General features: G+C 39.5%; 1 long non-coding RNA gene across 1 annotated transcript in view; it reads left to right on the top strand.

Moving 5' to 3' along the window:
- The first annotated feature begins 286 nt into the window (after positions 1 to 286).
- The window catches only part of LOC125613215, a 58,957-nt gene continuing 38,459 nt past the window's right edge, over positions 287 to 20,784 (top strand). Inside the window, exon 1 of the long non-coding RNA XR_007343713.1 lies at positions 287 to 397. This is a non-coding gene — a long non-coding RNA (uncharacterized LOC125613215). The remainder of the gene's footprint in view (positions 398 to 20,784) is intronic.

The following is a 20,784-nucleotide window of genomic DNA, read 5'->3' as shown; positions in this document are numbered from 1 at the left end:
GCAATTGGGATATTTAATTTTATTTTCTTTATTTTGAGTTTAACAGTTAGTCACTGTTTCTGATTAAGAAACTTCTGAGTGGGAACAAGGGCCTTTAAAGAGAAACACGTTGTGTTTTGGCAGAAAACCTTAATGACTTAGAACATAAACCTTTGTGAAAGGAGCAGAAGGCCCTGATGTTCCAGGGAGGCAGTGACTCATGTTGGAACTCTCCATCCTGTTCTTTCTGCTTCCTCCAAGGAGCAGGAGGCCTGGAATCTCCTTCCCATATAAATTAGCTAGCTGTGTTGTGTTGAAGTGGAGGCCTATTTATTTTGCTAGACTGAAGCCAACCCTGAACTTGATGAGAGTCCTGTGCAGAGATGAAGAGAAAGAGGCAGTGCTATCTGAGAATCAGGTGAATTTCTCTTGCAGGTTTGGGCAATAATGATAGATGGAGGACCACTGGCATGCTTGTGGAGACCTTGGGGGTAAATGTAGTCATCGGATATATTATTATCATTCATTCATCCTTTACTTAAAAAAAATATTGAGAACCTTCCATATTTCAGACAATGATTTCAGGGACTGGGGATAAGGTGGTTGGAAAAGGTCCCCATGGGGTCTCTCTACAGTCTATCAGGACAAATCATCCCACAGCCAGATAACAATACAGGGTGGAAGGATTTTGAAGTCCTACAGGAATATAGGAAAGCCCAAAATCCACTCTGCTGCAGCAGGGGTTGGGTTGAGGCAATGGAAGTCTTTACAAAGGAAGTGATGTTGAAGCTGCTTCCAAAAGAATGAGTACAAGTCCATGGAGATGAGGAAAATCTGAATAGGTGAAAAAGACACTCATGAAAAACCAATATGAATAATGCAATTGGACGGAATGACATAGGATTCTATGCAGAGAAGGTATAATGTAATATAGGAGGGTGGATTGAAATATGATTTTGGAGGTCTTTGTGTACTAGGTTAAGGAGTTTGATCTTCTTGATCCTACCTTATAACTAGGAAGGGTCATAAGCAGGGAAGTTATATTGTCATCTGTGGAGGTGGATTATAGAGGGTGTTAAAAAGTTAGAGCAGTAGTCAAGATGTGAAAGAATGAAATTTTGAATGAGTGCAGTGTAGTGGAAAGGGAGAAAGTTCATGAGCTCTGATATGTGCATCTGAAGACAATATGGATGTTGAGGATGACAGCGAGATAAGGCTCCTGAGATGGCTCCATATTTTACACCCTGCTTCCCAAAATGGAATTGAGGCATCTTACATAACAAAGGCAGAGACTGGATCTGAGCTGATTTAGAAGGCTGGATGTGTGACTTACTAAGATGAAAGAGAAAATTCAAAGAGTTCAGGTTGGTAGGAAAATTTGAATGTTGAAATGGAGACAGGAACCATAAAGTAGAATCCTCTTATCTACAGGAGATTCATTCCAAGACCCCCGCTAGATACCTGAAACCATAAATAGTACTAAAGCCTGTATACACTACATGTTTTTCTATGCATTCATACCTATGATAAAGTTTAATTTATAAATTAGTAAGAGATTAACAAAAATAAGTAATAATAAAGTAGAACAGTTATAACAAAATACTGTAGTAAAATTAATGTAGTATAGAGATACTACTCTTTCAAAATATCTTATTGTATATAAGATTTTCTTATTGTATATAACATTTCTTAAAGAAAACACTTTATGGATTCTCTTTGGTGTATCTGAATTATCAACAGTCCTGCTCTTGTGCTTTGAAATAATTTATTTAGAAAAATAAGGGTTACTTAAATAATTAAGACTGCTGCCAACTGCTTAACGGGTGGGTAGTATATACAGAATGGATGCACTGGATGAAGAGATGATTCATACTCCAGGAGGGACAGAGCAAGACCACTTGAGATTGCAACATGCTACTCAGAATGGCCAACTTTAAAAATTATGAATTGCTTATTTTCTGGAATTTTCCATTTAAAGTTTTTGGGCAATGGTTGGCCCTGGGTAACTGAAACTGCAAAAAGCAAAACTGTGGATAAGTGGATCACTATATATGTGTGTGTATGGCCAGAGATGGATCAGTTATTGACTCCAGCTCTTCACCTCATTAGGACTTTGTAGAGACATTTTAGAAACTGTCTAGAGAGAGCTGGCTTAAAAACAAATATTCTTCATTCCTATAATTCTTAATCCTTTGCAAACAATAAAGTCACTGTTTCCAATAACTATATGAGTTGCCACATGAGCTATCCCAGGGCATTTAACCTACTTTAGATAGGGCCATAAGATCAGCCAGGGCCAGTTTCCACACCACTCTTTCCCATACCCTGCAACAGGCAGGCCTTTGGAAACAGAAACTGGGACTTAAAATTAATTTTCCGTTTCACTGTTCTCAGTTTTTGTTCCAATATGCTCACCCTGGCATCTCTCTGGTGACCTTGCTTAGTGCCTCAGCTCTGGGATTTTTGTAGTCTGTGACGAATGACCTCTACTTAGACAAACCAAAATAGGCATGTTCGAAGGTCAAGCTGGTGCAAATTTTCCTCATTTTATACAATAAATTACTTACCACAAGTTGCCCCTAAACTGCTTCTCATTGCTTATTTTTGGAGGAAGCGGGCACTGCTTGCCAACCTACCTATGATTTTTCACCATGTGGTAACATGGCCCCCAAACCTTGCAAATGTTAATTTTCCTTCTCTGTTCCAGCTCTTTTGTGATGCATACAAATGCATATACATATTGCGGGAGCTTGAGATTGAAAGAACCATTTGTAACATGGAAATCCTCTTCTAATTGTAAGCTTTGCACACCTCCCTGTTTTCTGACCCTTCCTTGGCATGCAGTACTATTGTACATGGCTGCCTTTGTCTACCGTCAGCTCTCTTTCCTGCTTTCTGACCTTCCTTCAGTGCTACAGTAGAGCTAGGTTCTTTGGGGAGTTTCTTCTTTCTGGAGGGATGCCTGATGTTTGAGTTCTTGACAATGAATTTTCATAAAGTGGGGTTCTTTTATGTTGTGATACTTGCTTTGGCTTGATGATTCCCTAGTAAATTCTAGATCATTCAACAAATGCCAGTGTTTTATCATTTTATTTACTTATTTTTAATTTAAAAATAATTATTTGGCATAGTGGGGATTGAACTTAGGGCCTCACACATACTAGGCAAGCACTCTACCACTGAGCCACATCCCCAAACTGTTTGGAGTTTTAAACTAGAGGATCTTCAGGAAATTTGCTCGCTTTATTTGACCTCCCTACTTTTTTCTTTAATGGTGTTTTGAACTTACTTTTTAATGTAAAAGTAACACATAGTTATAATAAAAATTTCAGCCCTGTGGAGGTAACTAACCAGAAGAGAACTCTATTAAATCTCTTATGTGTCCTTACAGAAATTAAATGAATTTAAATATGCACATGTTTAATGTAAGTTGGATTTTATCACATATTATTTTCTGTAACTTACTTTTTTTCTCATTAAACAGTACATCTTTTCAACTTAGTGGAGACAAACAACTTCAGTAGGTAGTTTCTGATTCATTTTCCTATTGCTATCTCTTGAGAATACCTCAAATGACCACTTAGTGGTAAGATGCATGAGAATGGAGTTAGGAGAGCCCAGCAAGCACATAGGATCAGGAAAGAACAGGGTTAAATTTGCAGGCTTACAGGCAGAAGTTGAGGAATGTGTGTGGAATTGGGATGGGTTTTAGAGGATTTGAGTAAGGTAGACTGCTACTGACCTACTCAAGACTGGTGCATCTTAAATTGTCTGGAAAAATCCTTTTAGCTCTCCATGACTTCCCCCCAGCTCCGTTTGTTCTTTGATATCTTCCTCCACTACTGTTGGGGTCAGTCTCCTGTCTGCACAGGTACATGGCAAAGTGTAAGTGCATTTTTTTTTAATTCTTTGTAAAAATTTAGAAAATGCTGTGAATATCATTTTTAACTTGTATAAATATATGAAAGCAAGAAAGAAAAAGATTGGCATATCTGAACTTAGTTAAAATAGGCAATGACTAGAGGGGGACCATTTTAATTTCTTTTTTTAATATGGTCATAGCTGCCTTAGGAGTTTTTTTCATGATACAATGTTAGGAAGTGGAACAAATTTATTACAAAACTACTACCATATATTTGCTTCCTTGTTTTCAGAAAATGCTTATACAAAGCCTACCACATATTCTGCCCTGTGTATGCACAATCTCAAATGCCTCCAGATAGCTAATGTCAGCCATATTTCACAGTTCAAAGAAACAAAGCTCAGAGAGTTTAGGTGATTTGCCCAAAGCCTTGAACCTGGTGCTAGGCAGATCCTTGTTCAAACACCAGCCTGAACCTCTAGACTCTACGCCCTTTCCAAGATATTATACTGGTTTCCATAATGGCAACATTCTTTTAATATTATTATTATTATTAATATTATTATTGTTGTTGTTATTATTATTATTATTATTATTATTATTATTATTATTATTGCAAAGGAGAAAAGCATGCTAATAAAACAAGGAAAACACCATTAGAAAGAAAAGTCAACTGAACTTGTGACATTTGGATTAGTCTTTGAAGCCCAGTCATGTAATCATGTTGTTTGCTGCCTTTTAACAAGCAGGACACAAACTCAAGACATGAAGCCAGAGACCCTATTATAAGAGTCCATTGTACCCACAGAAAGGAAGTCTAGAAGCCAAGGAAAGAGTCTTGATACATGAAGCATGGGGTTTTAACATTTCTTTGAAGTTTTTTTTTTTTTAATGAAAGATTCTTGTGACATGGTTAAGATTAAAATGGAGTTAGTAAACACAAGAATTTTATCTTTCCAATCTGGGTGATTTGACAGCCCACCCCGCCTATATTTGATTTATCCGATTCCAGTGTGTCTTTAGCATTTAACTGCTCGAGTGGTTTGTCAAGGGAATGTGGTCATATTTTAATTTCTAAGGGAAATACATACTGCTCTAATGTCATAACTCATGAAACAGCCCAAGAGATTTTTCTCAAAAAAGAAATGTGTGCATATGTGCAAAATCTATGTGGACAGGTTGATTGTTTGCAAGCATGTCCATCCACATTTGGGCTGAGACCAAGTGTCCAAGATTTGGCTGAGGAGCAGCTCTGTCTCCTGGAGCACTGGTGGAATGATTGGGGAGTTATGACAGTCCTGCTGGTGCACAAACTTCTGAGATCAAATTAGTCCAGTCAAACCCAAGAGGGCATCTGGCTGGAGCAACTGACACTTCTCAGCAGCCTTCAGTGGCTCCAGTATGATAATGGCCAAGCCCAGCAGTGAATAACCTAATCAAGCCATTAAAGGAAACAGAAGCCCTCTGCCCTGTTTGATTTCTTCCCATAATGATATAAAGTGCAGTTTAATGAAGTCAAAGGGGTCCCGGGCCTCTCAATGTGTCCAGGCCTTTGCAGGCAGCACTATAGAGTTTGCTGCTGATGTTCATTACCAGTCTGCGTCTGGCTGCCCTGCCCAATGGGCCCTGCCTGCAAGCTACATCTTAGCAGGGGCTTTCTGGGGCAGTTTTCTGGTTGCTGCAGCCCCTCCTGCATTTTGTCTACATAAATTAGACCTTGTGCAGCATATTGGCCTGTCAGGGGACTAGGAAGAAACTGTATATTGTTTCTGGCATCCCTGAGCCCTTCTGCCCCTGACATCTGCTGTGCCTGTGACAGGGAATACATTCTTGACTCATTATCCAAGCAAGTGGAATCCCACCCTGACAGGACCATTAATCAGAATCAAGCAGTCCAGCAAATAAAAAAAGAGCGAGAGTGAACGAGCATGTGAGTGAGAGAGAGACTAAAGAAAAGAAAAGAGACACTTTCTAACTTTGGCTTTGGTGTCATTCGGGGGTCTGGACAACTAGCAATCTATCTTTCTGAGTGACAGTCCTGATGGATGGCATTATTTATGCTTTTGTGTATTAAAAGACAGCTCTGGCACTGGCTTGTCATTTTCACAGGGGTTTACAAAAAAAAGTTGAAATTTAATTTGGAGGAAAAGGAGAGCAGAGATCAGAGGAGCCTGGCGAGTTGACAGTCTGCAGAGACAAGAGAGGGAACTGAGGGCATTTGGGTCCAGTGATTTGGTGGACAGAGGTGGACTGTGGATGATGAGCTGTTGTAGGTGTATTTGGTTGTGACTCTCTTGTGTCTGGATAGACGAGGGGATCTCTGGGGCTTTGAAATTCAGCATATGTTAGTCATTTTATTGAGATGAATGTTTGGATTTTTGCTGAGAAGAGATGCAAATGGAAAATACACTTGAGGATTGGGGAATGTGTTTACACATCTATACATGGAAAAAGTTTAAATTATTGTTTTCATAACTAGAGCATTGCCTGAAACTGGAACTTCATAAATACAACTGGTAATGATATTATATAGTACATATTAAGTATTAAAGAACACATATAAGCAATGGACCCAATCAGGTTGATTAAAACACCAGGATGGGTCTATGGATATGTACTGGTGAGAATAAGAGTTTGGGGTAAAGAAAGACGTAGAGACATATAGGAATAAGAAATCTATGCACAAATTGCTCAAATTCTATCATTCCTGTGACCTAGAGTAGGACGCAGGAGGGAAAGGATAAGGATATAACTAAGAGATTATAACATTGCATATTTATAACCTTCATTTAGAACTCTATGCTCTTGAACGACCTTACACTTCCACAGACATCTGCTTTGGGGCCTGACAGCCAGAATGCATCATTTGCTTTAAATTAATAACATAAAAAGCCTCTAGTCCTTGGTTTATTCTCAATTTCTATCCTTGCCATGCTGGCGCCTTCTTCCTTCTCCCTGAAAGTCCCTCTCTCTGAGCGGCTGCAGTGCTAACGATATTCCCTAGCAAGGCAGCAAAGCCCAGCCCTTGTTCATGAACCTTGGAGGGGACCAATTCTCATCTCAAGTGGGCTCAGCATCAATTCTTAGCCCAAACACCAGCTATCATCTTATCCCTGACTCTTCCTCCTCTCCTGGAAGGAGGTGTGCAGGGGCTCTGCCCCTTACCTCTGTTTTTGCCAGAATCACCCTAGGTGTTGCCAGTTCTAAACCTTGACCTTGGAGGATCACAGGGAGGTTAGTGGAAACTTTGTAACATCTAAGATTCCATATCTGGTGTGGCAGAGGATGGCAAAAGAGCCTGTGAGATAGACTTATTTCAAGTTAGAGTTAGATTTAGTTTACCTTTTTGTTTGTTTGGTATTAGGGATTGATCCCAGAGGTGTTTAACCACTGAGCTACATTCCCAGCCATATATATTTTAATTTACAGACAGAGTCTCTCTAAGTTGCTGAGGCTGGCTTTGAACTTGTTATCCTTCTGCCTCAGCCTCCTAAGCCTCTGGATTACAGGTGTGTGCCACCAAACCCAGCTTAGATTTAGTTTTAAGAGGATAGTTTAGACCAGGACTGTGGTCTAACACCAATAATTGTTTCTTAACTTGCTCATTTAGGATGGGGGCATGTGCTCCTTTCAGGAATGAACAGGTTTGACAGACACCTCAAGACCCTGGGGTACCAGGCATTGGACCAACAGTTGGCCAATCAAGAAGTTAAGACCATCTCAGACAAGATTTGAACATCTGGATAGAGGAAGAGCCACCAAGCTAAGTGGAACAAGCATTGCCATCAAACAATTCTCTCAGGAAGGAGTTATTATGCTTTTGTGACAAGGATTTAGACTTTCTGAGCTACCGAATTCATTAGCAAGCCTCAGTGTTCTTAGCAATAACATAAAGATAATCATAATTACTCCTTAGCATTTGGGAAGATTAAGTGTAATGACATGTAAATTACATGACAAACATGCTGGCCCATATAGTTGCCCAAAGAATATCTTGAATTTGAAGGATTCATGGTCTTAAAAGAAACACAATTTTCTTCTAGCGTTTTAACAATGTCTTCAGTTTTCTATGCCTATTTGAGAAACCATTCTTTTCAAAGAATACCTTGGTCTTTCACTTATTTTTATAAAGTGTCATATAGCATCATGGGCTATGTTTCAATTTGAAACTAGAAGATTGAAAGAGCTGATAAAAGAGAATGACCTGGTTATAAGTATAAAAACTAAAGACACAATGGAGGTTTTCAAAATAAGGCATTTTTCTCTAACAGAGAATATCTCCTGTGTTACTCTTTAGGTCACATAGAGCAGGAGTGATATGAGGTGAACATAGAGTGACTATGGGGCATAGTCCTCTATGGCTCCAGGAGAAAATCTTGCTTTTTCAGGAGGGATACTACTCTCAGAGATTCCTGCAGAAGTTTGGGGTTAGCTCCTCCAGGGACACCTGCATGAACTCTTGCTTCACACAGTGAGGAGGAGTTAACTCATCCAATGGTATAACTTTAGGACAAGTCAGTTAACATTAATGAGCCTCAGTTTCTTCATTAAGAACATGGGAGATGATCATATTTCTTTATAGGATCATTCAATTATAGATTTTACATGAGAAGAGTCCAGCTCAGTATAGTGCTTGGAGCACAGGAATGGCAATAAGTGGATGTATTATTATTGCCATAGTCTGACATTTGGAAACCACTGGGCATTGACCCAGGGAAAGAACCTTTAGTTGTAACTCTCCCCAACACAAATGTTCTTTAAGAAAATACTAGTATAAATGGCTTTACTTCCAGATGGTTTATCTCCAACTGAGTCCTTCAGGTTGAGTATACTGAAAATTGGAGTCACTCTTAACAAGGACAATTAGAAGAAAAGGAAACTGTAGGCTGAAGAGAGAAAGGACATAAAATGGAAGAGATACTAGGAGAATAAAGATATTTGCAGTGCTGCTTTAAGACAAAACCAAACTTGGCTTTGGGATACATTCTTGTGCTCTTTGCAAGGTGGGAGCTGAGACTTGAGGAAGGGAAAGGTCAGGGTGAGGTCAATGTTTGCCTGTGTACTGTGTGGAGTCACTGGGGGAACGGTGCTCCAGCATGCAGGGGAGGGTGGCTGATAAAGCTTCACTTTTTCCATTACAGGAGTCCAAGTTCTGCTTCATCTCTAGGTTCATGGTGGGACTGGGAGAAGGGAGGAGCCCAGGAAGAGGCAGCCAATAACTCTGAGTCATCTCAGACAAGATTTGAACATCTGGATAGAGGAAGAGCCACAGGAGGGCAAATCCTCTTGGTATCCATATTAAAAGACACTAATTAAAACACATTTATATGCATCTCACTGTAACTGAGAGGGAGTGGAGAGCCTGAAGACATTCTAACATGGCGGGAGGCTGGAGTAATGGAATTCAACTGTAGAGCTGCCAATAGTCATAATTAAACATCTGCAAATTGTCTTTTGATAGTCTCTTTAGTGAATTGTCTTCATTATTTTAGCAAACCTGAAAATTCTCTAAAAGGATTTCATTTATTCTCCTCGTTCTCCCTATTCTATTTCCCCCATAATATTTTAAGCTTATCCTTTATAAATTCTTGAACTATGGGGATTTTTTTTTTGGCTTAGAAAGAAAATTCTAGACATCTGTCCCATTTTTTTTTTTCAGGGTAGGTGGGTGACTTCCTGTTGAACAGGTGAACTGATTGCTTGTGGACTGGACTGCTCTGTCAACAGCTGGCCCTGATTATCATTTTGGTCTTCTCTGGGCCGATGCTAAGCATTTGAACTCCTCTTTATCCTGCTTCCAATCCTTGGACATTCATTTAAAAGTCCTGCTATACTGCTTTCACTGGTCGTTGAAAAATGCATGCAAATGTCTTAGCCCAGTGTCTGGCCCTTACTATAAATGGTTTCTATTCTTATTATCATATTCCTATGAGAGCAGTGATCAAGTACAAATGGAAAGACTAGAGCTGATAAATTTTACTTGATGGAGAGGGAGAGAAAAGCCATGTGAAGCTGGAAGATGAAGCAGACCATCTCAGAAAGAGGTTCTATCATTATTTATGTCCAGAGAACAGTTAAGTGGTTTCTGTACCAGGTGCCAGAGACAGAGATGGGAAGATAATCCTTACTATCACAGTCCAGTAGAGGAAATAAATGCACAACTTACGAACTAAATTATTGAGACAGACACAGAAGAAGAGAGAGATTTTCAAAGGAAAACTTACTAGGAAACCCTTGGGCCTGTTGGCTGGCCCAAAGTGGCCATCTCTTTGGACAGTGGGAAGTAGTGGAGTCTTTTACTATCTGAAAAAGGAACTTGCTGTTGCTTTCAGTTCAGAAGTTCTAAGGCCTGGGTAGCTGCCTAGGACAAATCTCAATTAGGCAGACAGTTTTCTTCTAGGTCCCTGAAGTTCATTTGGTGGACTCAGCTGTTTGTAGAACTCAAGGGAATTATTCATTAACATCGGTAAGAAATGCCTGACTAACATCTGGCTTGTTGGGGGCTGGGCTTGACTAATTCCACTTGGAACAACACCAATATTAGTTCTGCTTGGATTAACACCAGCACTAATGATGACATAAGACTCTTACTTCATTAGCCTGATGAAGGGAAAATCTTGCCTGTTCAGCCCAAGCCAAAGAATAGAGCCTACGTCCAAGATGCAGGAGCTGAGCCTAATGAGCAAATCAAGCTAACTGGACAGAGGAAACAACCCGAGCATGGAGGGAGGGCTGCTGTGGAGTGTTAGGATGGATACCCTGAGCCGAGACAGCTGCGATGGGTAAACCTAATTATTTAAGAAGTTATAGGGGTTGGAGGCATGCTGACCCAAGTCTTATTTTTTAGGAACAGTTAAAACAATGTGAGAACTGTTTTAACTTTTATATTTCAAATGTTCAACAACCTATTATGAGAGATGGCCTGTGCTCAGGGAATAAAACCATCAGTAGTTTGATTTGCAGTCTTATTTCTTCCTAACTCCCACCACTGGCCACAAATACACACATACTTCTAGATAGATGGCTTCTCTGTTACCCAGTTAGACTGCAAATATGTAGTAAGTATATGCCATAAATCTTGCAAGGAACCAGAGATCTAGCAGGGGACAATGTAGGCATGGTTTCTAAGCTTCCAGGTTTCCTTGTAAAACTCATGTTGGAGTGGGCAATACCAACAGGTAAACTTAAAATTGAAGACTGACATACAGGAGATGGAATAGTACTTCACTCAGATGGGCAGAAGGTGGGCAAGGAAATTCTTGGTGTTGGGTCAGCAGAGTTGTTTGGGGGAAGAATACAGGGGGAAGCATGCTCTGGCAGAGAGATAGCTACTCGGAACACTTTGGAGGAGGAGCGTTAGAAGTGGAAGGGGTCAAAGACGACTGCTAAGATTTGCAATAGAGCTGGAAGCAATGAGAATCAGAATGAGAAACAACCCGGAATCTAATCATCACCTGCCAGTTGGATTAAGGAGTTTGTCAATCACTCTGTCTCAGATGACTACCTTTGAATTCCAGAACTTTGAAGCAAGGGTCAGAAGGTCATTTCAGAAAAGAATTGTGAAGTCCTACCAGCCGACATGCTCCCACTATTCTTTTCTTGGGTTTAAGCCTGTGGCTTTGTGGATTGAATTCAGATTACTCTACCTTTCCTTGTTTCTCCCAACCTGGGAATGACAAATGTTGAGAGCAATGGTTATGTTCCTCTTGTCATTCTGACCCAGACATGACCAGGACACCAAGCCATGGCTGCCATCCTGGCAAGGCCAACAACCCAGATGCTATCCTTGAATCAGGAACTCCCAGGAAGAGACCAGGGAATCCCTGAAAACAAGACCCGTATTCTTTGGTGTCTGGCTGCCTTCTCCTCATAGTATTTCAAAACTGAGCCCCAACATAATAAAGTTTTACTCATCTCAACTGTTTGAGAAACACTTAAGTCTCAACTGCATGTTTGTATAAATATAATTGGGTCTCTGGTTAAGTATGTCAACAAACTTGCTATGACTATCTTGTCAGATGCCATTAAGTGCTTCCCATGCCTGAGAAGGTATTTGTCCTTTTGTTTATATATGGTATTAGGAGACACTTATATTAAATGAATCAAATAGCCCCACGAGCTCAGCATCCACGCCAGACCTTTAGCAGCCAGCAGAATTCATTAGTGTAGTGAGAGGCTGTTAGTCTTATTCCAAAAACCAAATATCTAGTTAAGGCAGGTTTTGAAAGACTACAACTTAATTTCCTCGAACAAACAGAAGGCAGTCTGCTGGTGTAACTTAGTTGAGTTTATTGCAATTGACAATATTAAAATTAAAAGAAAAAATAGTTTTTTTTCCCACTAACTTAATGAAATGGAAAGGGACAGTCAGCAAGGACTGGTGATCTTGTTGTGATTCTCTCTTCATGGCAGAAAACAGGCTGGAGGCCCACTGTGGCCTGTTAACTCTGCCTGTGTCCTTAGCAGCAAGGAAGCTTGAGGGAGAGGCAGTGGGAGCAGCCACAAGGAAAATTCTGGGCTCTGAGTTATCTCACTTTCCCTGTTCCTTTTATTTCTGAGAGTTCCAAACAGGAGTTTTTGACTATTCTGTTCCAACCCCTGGTAATAAGAGCAAATTGCTATGAATGATTAGTAGGATTTCCATGAATGTAAAAGACAACAAATGGAAGGATTGACAGTCCAGTTTTAAATCAAGGATTTCTCAATAGTAAGAAAAATATGTTCCATGTAGTCTGGTTTAGGAGGTGACCATAGCAGTTCAAATCTGCATCAGAAGCAAGATATTTGGAAGGAGTAATTGCTGCTGATGATTAAAAATAACAGAGTCAATTCTGAGTTCCCCATTTAAAGAAGGTCATCTGGGATACCAGCTGGATTCCAAGGTATATTGAAGTTAGTATTGCTTTCAAAGGGATTCAGTGTTGACATGGTGACTTTATTTTAAGCAAATGACATTGGTCATTTGTTTAGTTCTGAAACTATGTGGAGTCCTCACTGGCTCTTTTCCTAAAAGAGGAAAATGGGACTCAGAGAGATTAAGTAACTTTCCTAAAGATACACAGCTGAGTACTGGAGCTGGGATTCTAGCTGTTTGATTACAGTGCTCCCAAGGGGCATGGTAAAGTGTGATGGGATTTAATGATTATTTTAAGTTGTATGTAATCTGTATAACTACTCTTTTTAGGTTATTTTCTAAGAAGTTGGAAACATCAACTTTATGGGCTTTCCCTCTGGATTGTCTATTATGGATAGATGTTCCTCCTCTCATTCCTTCTCACCCCATCCCCCATTCTATAGTCTGTGGAGGGGTTAACACTCTCGATGTTCCAGCACTAATTTGGTCACTCCTCTGCAAAGGAGACACACACACACACACACACACGCACACACACCATGACTCTGCAGAAGACTCAAGAGATTTTTCACTTAGAGGCTCTAGTAATAGGCTTGGGTGCCATAGAAGCAGGCCTGAGACTGGACCAGGAGTTAGGAAACAGCCAGGCCTCCTGGGCAGATCATCAAGTGCCTTACACAGACATGTCCTGAGCTTCCAGAGGATGTTCCAGGAGTGCTCCCCCTCCCCCTAAAGGAGATTGCATCCTCTATATCTCTTAAACTTTGCCCCACAAATCCCTTCTTCCCACTCTCATTTTCTGATATACTACTCCTCCTTTACGATGCATCAAATCTCAACAGTTGAGGTGTAAATTGTCCTGTTTCTATTGTTTACTGTAACTCGAGTGTCTTTCCTCTCCAGCCTAGTTTGCTTACTCAAAAGTGGGAAAATGAAGTTCCATGTCCTTGTCAGGTAGACATGGGGTAGGTAGGACAAATGGAGAAAGTCTTCTCTAAGTTGCAGTTCCCTATCCCCAGTGATATGGTTTAGATGTGGAGTCTCCCAAAAGCTCACATGTGAGACAATGCAATGTTTGGAGGATAAATGTTTAGGTTATATTCTTAACATAATCAGTGAATTAATCCCTGATGGGATTAACAGGGTGGTAACTGGAGGCAGGTGGAATGTGGCTGGAGGAAGTGGTTCATTGGGGGCGGGGCTATTGGGTATATATTTTGAATTTGGTGAGTGGAATCTCTCTGCTTCCTGATCTCATGGGAGCTGCTTCTCTCGGCCACATGCTTTACCATGATGTTTAGCCTCACCTGAAGCCCTAAAGAATGGAGCCGGCCTTCTATAGACTAAAACTTCTGAAACCGTGAGACCCTAAATAAACCTTTCCTCCTCTGCAGCTGTTCTGGTTGAAGTTCCCTTAGTCACAGCAGTGAAAAAGTTGACTAAAACACCCAGAATATCTAAAAAATTAGTTACATCTCATTCTGTAAGGATGAGTTTATTGCAAAAGAAACAAAGCAAAACAAACAAAAAAACCTTCATTGTGCCTGCATAAAATAACATTTTTATTCCTATTAATAAACTTTGATCTTATTGTGCTAAATAAACAATTATGTGCAAACCTTCCTTATACACTTTGGGTAACATTATTTCAAATTCTTTTTCTGCAAATCTGACTTTTCAAATTCCTGGACTTCTCCCCTGCCCACAGAATGGAACATCAAGGGCTGTGTGTATAAGAGTTTTATTATGACAGGGGGAAGGGTCTGTGTGTGTATTTTGAGGGGAGAGCTGTAGAGATCATGACTGCATTATTTTCATTGCCTACAAAGCCCTGGTGGTTACTCACTGGTCTATCAACTGTCTTATTCTCCAAAGTAACCTAGAATCACTCTGCTTCCCATTTCAATTTCACGGTAAACTCAATTTTGAAATTTCTTCTGAGCCAACTAATATAAGTCTGCTGTCTTTGTGGTCTTGCATACTGGAGGCTCTTGCTACCTATGCAGTCTGGATAGAGGCCAGGGTTGGATCTCTGGGGTTTTCCTCTTTGCAGACTTTCGATTCTTGGTTCAAAATGCTGATGTAACCCATCTATATTAGTTTCCTAGAGCTGCAGTACAAATCACTACAACTTTGGTGGCTTAAAACAGAAATTTATTCTATCACAGTTCTAAAGGCCAGAAGTTAGAAGTCAAGGGACATTCTTCTTGCAGAGGCTCTAGTGGGGAACCCTTCCTTGTTTCTTCCACCTTCTGGTGGCTGTTGGCATCTTTGGCATGATGCATATCTGTCTACTCCTGTGAACATGGGTCTCAGAAGGGCCTCTTCCTCTCTCTTATATATGTGATTGCATTTGGGGCCCACCCCAATTACCCAGAATAGCTCAAGATCCTTAACTGAATCATCTCATTTGCCATATGAGGCAATATTTGCAGGTTCTGGGGATTAGGAGATGGTGATGGCCAGCACTCAACCACCATGCTCTCTGCTTGTCCTGCCTTATTCACACCTCCTGTCATCACTTCTTTTAGTGTGGCATGTCCATTTCTTCTTCAGTTATATCACCGAGAGGTTTTCTGTCCCCCAAATTATCTTAGGTCTTCTCTGATCCCCGAGGCAACAGAATGACCTTGTGCCTTATAGGAGGCTACCCTCTGTCTCTTGCTTGTTTTTCTTCTTTTCTTGCCAAACAACTGTTAGATTCCAATGTGAAAAATCAGAGCCTTTGGTTTTTTCCCAATGGGCTGTGATGTGTGTCCCTCTTTTCTTGATCTCTCCCCTCTTTAGCCCTCCCTAAGCAATGACAACTCTCCGTAGCAACATCATCCCATCCATATCAAAGGCTGCAGCACTAAACAGAAATGTTCCTTGGTCCCAGATGATGAACATCAAGAAAGATTAAGAAAAGAAACAACTAGTAGCTTAAGGAATATTTCCATCTTCTTTAAAATTATTGATTTCCCCTGAGCTAAATGCATTAGAAATAAAGTGAGAAAAATGTTCAGTTCATACAAAGCTATTAAGTCCCAGAAAACAAAACTTTGGCTGGTGAGGAACTATATCATTTCTAGACAAGATGTTCTCTAAGATAAGGGGTAGCAAAGAAATACCATCTAGCAATAATTTAGACCTGGGGGTCAGGAGACCTGGGTTCTATTATTCTCTCAGTGACAAGTTATGTACCTAGGAAAAATTATTTGGTCTTTCTAAACCTTAGAATCCTCATTTGTAAAATGGGGATAATAATATCAGCCTTGATGCCTCCCAGGGCTATTATGAGAATCAAATGAAATGATAGTTCTGTGAATACTTTGAAAAGCAAGAAAAACTATGATGTAATTTAGGGTTTTCTTCTTGCAAGTATCAGGGAGCTTGAGCTTGCATCATATAGACGATCCTGAAGCCGGACTTCATGACATGAGCTGCATCTTTATCTCCTCCCCAGAAAGTCACTGGGTTTAGAATTTGCAAATATAACTGTGAATCATAGGCCTTGCTCTTAATGTACATGTGAAATCTCTAGTAAATATTATGATATTTAAACCTCAGTTTCTTCATCAGCAGAATGGGGATACTTCTTTCTGTTCAATGTAATCAAGTGAAATAATGTATTAAAAAACACTTTTTAGAGATTGAAAATTACTATGCAAATTGAAGGTCATGGTGTTAAGATGATTGAATACTCATTGCCCTTCTCTTCTGATGGCCTGAACAATTGGGGTGAGCTATCAGATAGACTTCTTACCTGCTCCTAACCCCAGGAGTTAATGGTCGTTATTGTAGTCTTCCTCCTTTACTAGTATGACAGTGGAGATGGGCTGGAAGTAGAAAGACACATCAGATTTGTTTCTTTTATGTGTCTCACCAACTGAAGGAATATATTAGGATGGGTTAGCAGCTGGAATAACTAACACATCTCTGCAGGCATAATACAACAAAGTGCTGTTTCTCATACTGGAGTCCAAACCAGGGTGAAAGAAGAGGAGAGTGGGCTGTGTTCCACACCAACATTTAGGCCAAGGCTTCTGTCTGGGCTTTGCCATCCTTTAGGCTTCTAAATCTTCCATTTTATTCTATCCATTCAGCCTGTTGATGAGCCTGTTCGACAATGTGGGGGATTTTAGTGGTTAGTCCTCGAAATGGTACTCAATGTTCTTATCCACACCACCTTGGCCAGAACTCAATACCTGGCCCTACTTAACTTTAAGATTAATGAAGACACCAGTGGTGTATCCAGTATGCATAGGAAAAAAATGCACTTGTTGGTGAATCCTAATAACCTCTGCCAAAATGGAATAGTTTAGGTTGATTTATAGACATTTAAATTAGGATCAATTTTCCTTGGTCCTTAGCCAAAGACAATAGACTAAATCTAAAAGGTATTAGGCATTACTGAAAGTAAGAGAGAGAGAGGGAGCACATGAATATTCCATACCTTATGGATGGGTGAGATCCTTAAGATTTATATGTAATTCAGTTCTTTTAAATGTAAATGCATTTCTTATCAAATCATACATCATTGAAGAGTACACCAGTTAAGATATAAGGCTTGAAGTCAGATAGCTTGGTACAAATGACAACTCATCATAGCTAGCAGAACAACCTTGACAAAGTTACTTAATCCAGTGGATTTAAACCCTTTTCAATAATTAATCATATGCATATAGTACATAATTAGTACATATATAGATAGGAATGATATATAAGTACATACACATACATGTATGTGTTATATATGCATACATACATAGGCTGATAGGGACCAACTTAGTTGATTTTCTACGTAGCAATGGGTCATGACCATCAATTTGAAATCATTGACTTAATCTCTCCATAGTCTCAGTTTCCTCAACCAACAAATGGACTTGTTAGAAGAATCAAACCAACTAATTCTCATAAAGAATTTCACACACTGAATATTTCACACATGTTCGCAATTATTACTATTATTTATTATCACTTGAAATTGTATCTTGCCAAAAGTTGTACAACTACTAAGAGGTAGAGACAGAATTCAAGCAAGGAATTATTATTTTTCCATTTTAGTGCTATGGGATCATTCCAATTTAATAATTTCTTCTCTCTTTTCTCCATTCAATCAAGTAGGAAGCGTTTACTGATTGCAAAACATGCAGCAAGCACTGCGATAGCACTGGGGATATAAGGCTGAATAAATCAGGGCTGCTGTCCTTATGCAGCTTGAATATCTGAAATTGTGCTGTGCACCACAGTGGCCACTAGCCATATGTGGCTATTTGCATTTACATTTAAATCAATTAAGATGAAATTAAATTAAAATTTCATTTCCTCAGTCACACGAGTCACACTTCAAGTGCTCAACAGCCACATATATTAGCTACCATATTCGACGGTCAGTTGGATAGAGGAATTGGAGAGAGGTTCTAGTGGGCATAACTTGACCCAATTTCTCCCAGAGCACTCTGAAGGACATAGATTTCTTTAGGCATTTAGGAAGGGTGTAGGTTGGAGTGTAAGGGGCATGACTAAAACTAATCTCTTTGATTTCTTTCTCTGTAAGTGGACAATTATTTGCTGTTTGCACTTCTGGAGATGCTTTCACATGGAGTGTGTTGAAAGTACTGATATTTTGTATTTTTAACTGACAACTCTCCATAAAGATTTCCTTTAGGACCCAGGGAAGCAAACTTCTCCCTCATCCTTCAATATCCAGTTCAACTCCTCAACTCCTCCTTTCCTCTGTGCTACCTCATTAGACAAAATGTCCCAAACAAGAAATTTGACACTCCCAAACAAGATGTTCTCTTCTCCTTTGACACCCCCTCCCCACCTTTTTTTTTTTCAATTAGATCTTGATCACACATAAACTTGTGTCAGTTCTTGCCTTGTTGAATTGTATTGGCCAAGGTGTGTGCCTAAGAGAACAGGTACCACATACAATGTCCATAGAGGATATTTTAGTAGATAGAAAACCACCTCCCAGTGATGTCCAGGTCCTAATCCCTATTATTTGAGGACAAATTACATAGCAAAAGGGTTTTGCAGATGTGATTATTAAGGATCCAGAGAAGGGAAGACTATTCTATATTTTTTAGTTGAGCCCAATAGTCATTAGGGTCCCTCTAAAAGGTTCAGCATGAGGGGAAGAGATGTGACAATGGAAGCAGAGATTGGAACAATGTGCTTTTAATGATGAAGGAAGGGCTGTGCACCAATGCACACAGGCAGCTTCTAGGAGATGGAAAAGGCAGGACATGAATTCTCCTCTCGAACATCCAGAAGAAAAACGGCTCTGCCAACACCTTGATTTCAGCCCATATGACTCAATTTGGTCTCATGAACTCCTAAAGTGTATGATTAAAAAATGTGTGTTTTATTCTAAACCACTCAAATTTGGGTAATTTGTTACAGCCACAATAGGAAAGTAATACAGACATGCTCAGCAAACACTTGTCTGCCTGGATTAAGGCCTTGTGAGATATTCCACAGTCTGATATAATTTTGAACCTATTTGGAAAACAATGAAATGGCCATGAAATTTTTATGTAATCTGTAAGACAAGTGTGGTTAGATATGGAGAGCCTTAGAGGCTAAGACTGCAGCCTTGGCCTGTTCTCAAGCTGAGCAGAGGTTCTAGGCCTCAGCCAGGCTTCCAGCTCTAGAAGTGCTTGCACTCAGCGTGGAGATGTTTACAAAGACTGTCTTTCTAGCTGCCAGCATCTGCCAAGGGGCTATCATTTATAATTCAGTTTAGGCTTAGGGTGGGCACAGCTTCTGCCACCAATGTCACGTGGCCCATCCAGCCATGCACAGCAGCCCCTCTTTTCCTGCTGGATACTCTCTCTTGAGGTCTTCGGTTGGAAACAACCCTGTTATTCCTGTTCACGTCAGAAGCCAAACTGCCCAAGTGGTAAAGGGATCCAGCTCTGTCTGGTTCACGGTTGAGATGGTGGTAGTTAAGCAGATTTCCTCCATGCCAAGGAAGCCCAAGTCTGCCAGAGAAGTCAAATTTAAACAGGAAGGTGGAGAAATGATCTTCATTAAAAGCATACCTGCCACACGATTTCTTCAAGCCAATTTGGCACGGAAACTGCCTCCACTGCTTTTAATAGGTGTGAACTGATGTTTTATTTAACTGTCCACCTTCTTCTGGCTCCTCATTCTGCTTAGAAAAATAAAGGTCTTAAAATTTATTTCTGATTTGGCTGGCCATGAGTCCAGGCTATTCCCAGGGTGACGGCCTCAGGAAAACATTGGGAAGAATCCTCATTTTTCCAGAATTAGGTATTTCATTCAAAAACTACTCAGCCCCTATGAATCATGTTTGGAACCAACTGAACTTTGTCTTTTTTGGGGGGGTATGGGGGCTTATTTTTGTTTTTTCAGTACTCTTGATTTTTTTTTTACCCCCCAGTGGTTATTCATTAATTTAAATGTCCTTACTTTTGTTGGGTGGATTTTTGTAATGTGTATTTTTTCTTTAAAATATTTTTACCTACCCAATTTATAATTTTACTAGTATAAGTATCAAGTCAAGCTTTTGTTTAATTTTTATAATTTTTTAAACTATAAATTAAATTTATGTTTTTACTGATACATAAAAGCATAAAATTGGTACATATTTATAGGGTACTGTGTGAGGTTTCAGTAGCATGTATACATTATGAAAGTTATTTAAGTTTTACTAAATCTGGAAATATACCCTGTATCACTTCTAGTATTATGTATTTGCATTTTTTAATTTGTTGGTAGTTAGTGGATTTGTTTTACTTTTTGGATTAAACAAAACTATAATTTATTTTGTGTATTTTTCTTAAATTTGTTTACTTCTTCTTTTTGAATAAAATATGGTTTATACCAGTTTTTATTTAGTAATGATGTTGTTTAAGGCTTTGAATCTTCCTCTGAGTGCAATTATGTTTTCATTCAGTAGGTTTGATCATAAAGCTGTGCTTTATTGTTATTTAATATGTTTTAATTATGATTTGACATTCTGTGACCTTAGATTTTTAATTAGAGTTAGAAATATTTTAGTTTATCAATTATTGTAGTTTTATTGTTTCTCTTTGTAGTTAAAAGGTTTTGAGTAATTTTGGGAATTTAAATTTTG

This window comes from Marmota marmota, unplaced genomic scaffold (assembly GCF_001458135.2).
Source record: "Marmota marmota marmota unplaced genomic scaffold, marMar, whole genome shotgun sequence".
Taxonomy (NCBI): Eukaryota; Metazoa; Chordata; class Mammalia; order Rodentia; family Sciuridae; genus Marmota; species Marmota marmota.
The sequence above is the reverse complement of the archived record's forward strand: the minus strand, read 5'-3'. Positions and strand labels throughout refer to the sequence as shown.